Below are 5,671 nucleotides of genomic sequence, written 5' to 3'. Positions count from 1 at the left end.
ATGCATTTCTGTCATTTTTGCCATTTTCTGTTATAATTAAAATACATTGATATTTATTGTGCTAGCCATTTTACCATCATCACTGCATCCGTTTAAGTCCATCTCCAGCAAAATAAACACACTTACCATTGAAAAAGGACACACTGAGCTCATTATAAATGTTGAATAGGTGTAATAAAATGAAGTTTAGAGCAACTGAGTGGGACCACAGACGCTTCAACAAGACAGAACAGTCAGAAAAGTGCTTTCAGTTGATGTGTCGTAGGCACATTGGAGGGAAGATTCTGAATGACTTAATTGTGACAAAATATTCAACCTAAAAGACTAAATACAATTGGAGGAAAAACAACAAAACTAGCATTCCCTCTAGCGCTGCTGTTTCTAGTGGCTGGTTCTACAGAACAACTGTCTTTGATGTGCTCTGATGATGAACGCGTTAGGCAGCTTCTCCAGCCATCGAGGGTTGTCAGCAAACCAGGTCTTTCCACAGGCCTTGCAGCAGATTCACGAGAAAAAGATGAAATGCTGTCCACTGTGCCAACAATTACTTGAGGTCTTCCCACACCTGCAGAAACCACCAGAGGATGAGGACATCTTTGGAGACATGGCAGATTGTAGTTGACTATAGAGTAATGTAAAATAACAGCTTATGTATGCACAGTAACTTTGGTAAAGACGTGTTTTTCCATGAAAATTAACATGAACTCCTAATGCCATTCTCATGAGTGAGACATTAAAACACAAACGCTGTTCACCTTCGTAAGCGATATATAGAGGAGAGAGAGAGAGAGAGAGAGAGAGAGAGAGAGAGAGAGAAGAGAGAGAGAGAGAGAGAGAGAGAGAGAGAGAGAGAGAGAGAGAGAGAGAGAGAGAGAGAGAGCGAGAGAGCGAGAGAGAGAGAGAGCAGTATCGCTGAGTCTAAAGGGGAAAAAGGCGCCTACTAGCGGCGGAAGATCCCCCCCCCACACACACCCTCTAAAAAAAGCTATAGAGTGTTCTCATATGATCAAATTCAATAAAACATAAGATTAAGATAAAAATGTTTTGCATTGGCCGGGAATCGAACCCGGGCCTCCCGCGTGGCAGGCGAGAATTCTACCACTGAACCACCAATGCATAAATTGGGCCAAAAACCCGAGATTTTTAAAGAAACTTAACCTGTTAATTAACCAGACTTAACTTAATTCTCAACTATAAACGAGAATAAAAGCGTTCCAAATAATGGCGTCTCTTGAGTAACTATGCTGCCATCTAGTGGTCAAATAGAGGTATCTACACGCATAAATTAACACGCACTTCACGTGGTAATTAACGATATAAAGCTTGGACAGAAATTGTCACACACTTAACAGCTTGAATACGACCACAATAATGTCGTCTGACACTAAATAAAGGGTATAATCCTCAGAACAACCATCGCAATGCAACCACCCAATTAACAAACAGAAACCCAACTACCAAACATAACAACATAAAGCAATAGCCACAAACCAAACTATAAATATGACACAGTCAGGAAAATGACTTAAAATTTGTCTGAGATAAACAATACCGTCCGAACTTCATCTGGGCCGTCTCTTCAGGCGATGAAGACAACTGGCTCCGCTCTGACGCGCTCCCAATTAACGCTGACCAGTGTGGTGTGCTCAGCGCCCCTCACTGCGCATGCGCTCAGGCTGTGACCCTTGGTTCCCTTGCTGTGACCCTGGTATTGCTGGATTATTACCTCCATTTCCCCTGCGCAAACTGACTGTTTATCAACCCTCTTTCCCAATAAAACACAAATTTCTGGCATAAAGAATAATAACTAACGCTGTATGCTTGTGCAGATTGTGGATTGAGAACAAAATTCCCATCTTTTCCTTTATTTAATAAGACGTCTACTGTAGCTTTAGGAAGGCTTAAGTACTGCGGAAAACGTACTACAGGTCAGAAAGCTCCCGTTTGGCTTTGATGATATTTTGAGAGTTCCGTCCGAGTGTGCCTTTTTTTTAAGACCCTAACAGGTAATGTTGTGTTCATCCAACAGTTATTGTACACATCAGTGGATTAGGAGAGATTAGGAGAATCAACAGATCATAGTACACTGACGCTGGGGGTGTCATATCCCTCTATGGACACAAGGGGGCGCTGAAGTCCACGACATATGTCAACCTTGGGCATTTCGTTACAGGCCCCGATTTACACACTGCAGGTTCTGGGTCTGCGCAAGTATTTATGGACCGGAACAGTAAGACAACGACTGCATGTCATACGCACGACTTCTGTTTTAAGTCGGGCAGTACTTTTGTAAAACGACCCTTCTTGCTAATGTGAACATTGCTCGTTGAGCAGAGCTTGGAAGTAGTCAAGTTTCGGTTCAGCGAAATCTTGTTCCGAATAATCTTCAAAATCATGGTCTCAAAAAGCAGCAGTACCTTTGTCATACTGTATATCCTTTTGTTTTTATTACATTTGAATCAGTTCTCACGGAGGATTTATTATTACTAGTGCATTTAACGTGACGGTTACGTCATTTTGCGTAAGTGACTTTAACCCAACTAATATTAGTAGCTTTCCAAATATGAGACATAATTCTAATGCACTGTGGGGATTCTCCATCCAGTCCTGTCATGGGATTATTAAAATCATTTTTTTCAGGTTGTTGATTACATGTGCAGGTGTAAGAAAGTGATCTGTACACAGGCGAGATCACCATGTATCCCGTAGACCAGGGGTCGGCAACGCAAACTGTTGAAAGAGCCATATTGGACCAAGAAAACAATAACAAATCCGTCTGGAGCCGCAAAAACTGAAATGCCTTATAATGAAGGCAACACATGCTGTAAGTGTCTATATTAGCTTTATTAGCCTACTATCAAAATGATAATTAGGCTACAAATACATAACGAGCATCCTGGAGCGAATGACGCACCACGTGACCACTCTGCTGTACGGTGGTGCTTTAAGTTTAACTTCCATTATAATGAGATGTGGAAATTAAATATTTATTATACAAATTTTTACAGCATTGGAAAACTTTAAGAATGTTTGTCATGTTTTTCCTCCTACAGAAATTATATTAAAACAAAAAAATATATTCACACATCTTTTCCCTATATTTGCTAAAGCTCCAGAGAGCCACTAGGGCGGCGCTAAAGAGCCGCATGCGGCTCTCGAGCCGCGGGTTGCCGACCCCTGCCGTAGACCTTCCAGTTGTGGGCGACACAGATCTCACATTGGCATCTGAACAGTACCTCTCTTCTCTGGAGCAAATACCTCATAAAACTAAAGAATTCCAATCTTCCACGACCAATAAGGTAACACCTATTACTGCTTTTTATGACCAGTTTGCATCCTCAGTCACAAGAATGTTCCTCTTGATTGTGGGGTTAAAAAAACCAACTAGTCTGTCCTTTTTTTCCTCAGACAACCATAACAGTAAACAATGTAACGCGCTTGCAGCTGTTTGAAGATGGTGGAGCTGACTGCACACTGTTGGCGCTTCACCCCTCCGGTGACCCAACACAAGGTCCGGAACCAGACTTGTGATCCCCCATCAGACGTGAAAGACAAGCAGTAAAGTGTCGTGTTTTACAACTCAGTCTTGGCTGTATACCTGCATGACGAGTGGTGGCCAGTGGATGATGTATTACGAACCACAGTCGAATCCAGACGTGGTTTGTTATCGGTAACAGAGCGTCTTTACGTCAGTGATTAACAAATTATGCTTCTTATTGTTTAGTAAATTAACTGGCCTGAAATGTGGAGGGGTAAAAGTACAATAGAGGAGCCTGGAGTTAAAGTACACTGCAACGGAAGATAGAAACTGGATCAACTGGAGCCTCAAAACTATGTGAAAGGCAACAGGAACATGTGAATGTAGTCTTTTTTGGTAAATATAGGACTTGTGGGAACAGTTGGTCCTCCTAAATCAGTGTTTTTTCCTCTCCAGGTCCAGTCGATTGTGGAGAGGGTGATAGTGTTCCTGCTCAGTTGGGATGTGGACAGATCTTTGGATGAGACCGTGGCTGTTTCCGAAACCACACACTCGTTCCCTATTCACTACTCACTACATGGGGGACATGGATTGAGTGAACTACGTAGCGCACTCAATTCAAAATTAGCTTTCGGACACTACGGCGCACGTAAAATGACGTAATGTTGTCGCATAATAATAACGAACCGTTCCCCGTTCCCCGGGAAAAGTGGCCAGGTCCATTTAATTATTTTAACCCATCCGAAACATACCCAACCACATTCAGCGCTCGTTTCTTTGAAAGTGCAATATTTTACCCTATTATTATCTTTATATAATAATAGATTAAAATATTAATGTCAATAACAATAACATAACACTTCCTTATTATCTCAAATAATTAGTGTCCGGTGACATTTTCGCGCCATGACATGATGGTACATTCTCAAATATCTATATAAGTAATACAGGAATTTTACATACAGGAATTTTACATCACAAAATGGCTCCAGAACTGCTTTTCATTATCTTTAATATTCTTTTGCTGCGATCCCGCCGTCTGGTGAGGAACAGACGCGTCCGAAGGACAATTTTGGCTCTAAGATCCAGATATCAAACTGTAAGTGAGGGGGGGGGAACATTTGATGGTAGATTGATTTCCACATTTATGTGTTATTTTAAGATGATCATATTGTATCAAACAGCACAGTGGAAAATTGCCTTTAAAAAAAACAACAACAACTTTGTTTTACCAACAGAACGAGCAACCATCACAGTATTGTGTGCAGAACAGGCATGTTCCATTGCTGGCGATGTACATTGATGGCCAAACTGACCTGAATCGAAAGCGGGTAAGGACTTCATCGTGACGCAGGATGGACGACATGCAAGTGGCCTTTTGCCCGTTTTGTGGCAAACATTTGAGCAGATTGACGCCGATTTGTGGTTTCTGTGGTCGGTCTTTGGCGTTTTCTGAAGTACGTACAACGTGAAATCATGCTGTACCATTGGTTAGCGGCTGCTAACTTTCTAACTGAAGAAAAGAAGGAACATTGTGGCAGACTACGTCCGAAGGTATGTCATTGACCTCAACTCATCTGTAATTGCAGGTAAGTTAAATTTTCATTGTTTTTTGTCGTTCCACCCACCCCCCAAAAAAATGAAATTGCTTGAAATGTCTCATGGCATGTATATCTATGGTGTTACAACTGCTAGCCTATCTGATGTCTGTCTCTCCATTCTCTGCCTTATGCTAATGTTAAATACTCAAATACGAACAAATATAACCTTATAAACTTATAAATATAAACCTTAAGAATATACAATTTAGGTAGTTTAATTGGTTGTTGCCGTTGGCACTACACAGCAGTGAAAGTGTTTGTGTTCACTTTGTAGAATTCAAAGATGGCCTTTCAGCCCTTCAGTTTCTGACAGCACTACAGCAACACCCTTCCTTTGCTGACCCCAGTTACTCTGCACTCTGAAAAGCGACTAACTGGCTTTGACATTGAGAGACTCTTTACACCTGACGTCAGCCCTGCATTTGCATTTAGGCTACTGTCCTGATTAGTTGGATCTGCAGAGTGTACTGGAAGCCAATAAATAAAATTCCTGAACAACATTTAGGGCTTGTTGTTATTGATATGCTCCGTAAGGTATCCCAGAGGGGGCTGCTAAATAAAACACCTGATTATTAAATTCATGTTTCAGCTC

The 5,671-nt window shown here is 41.4% G+C and overlaps 1 long non-coding RNA gene and 1 other non-coding gene across 5 annotated transcripts; one reads left to right on the top strand and one right to left on the bottom strand.

Annotated features, from left to right (window-relative positions):
- Positions 1–1,045: 1,045 nt before the first annotated feature.
- On the bottom strand, positions 1,046–1,116 carry trnag-gcc (transfer RNA glycine (anticodon GCC)). The gene has a single exon. It is a non-coding gene; the product is annotated as a tRNA-Gly (tRNA).
- A 1,014-nt stretch (positions 1,117–2,130) lies between these two features.
- LOC115250539 (uncharacterized) lies at positions 2,131–4,945 on the top strand. 4 transcript variants are annotated; one of them, XR_003889116.1, is made up of 6 exons: positions 2,131–2,230; positions 2,686–2,824; positions 3,111–3,299; positions 3,409–3,670; positions 3,935–4,577; positions 4,717–4,945. It is a non-coding gene; the product is annotated as an uncharacterized lncRNA (long non-coding RNA). The 4 variants fall into 4 exon arrangements; XR_003889115.1 differs by adding an exon at positions 2,464–2,521 and having other exon boundaries at positions 2,191–2,230; positions 3,409–4,577; XR_003889113.1 differs by having other exon boundaries at positions 3,409–4,577.
- Positions 4,946–5,671: the final 726 nt, after the last annotated feature.

Source organism: Takifugu rubripes, chromosome 7, assembly GCF_901000725.2.
Source record: "Takifugu rubripes chromosome 7, fTakRub1.2, whole genome shotgun sequence".
In the NCBI taxonomy this organism is placed as follows: Eukaryota; Metazoa; Chordata; class Actinopteri; order Tetraodontiformes; family Tetraodontidae; genus Takifugu; species Takifugu rubripes.
This window is presented reverse-complemented; position numbering and strand designations above follow the sequence as displayed.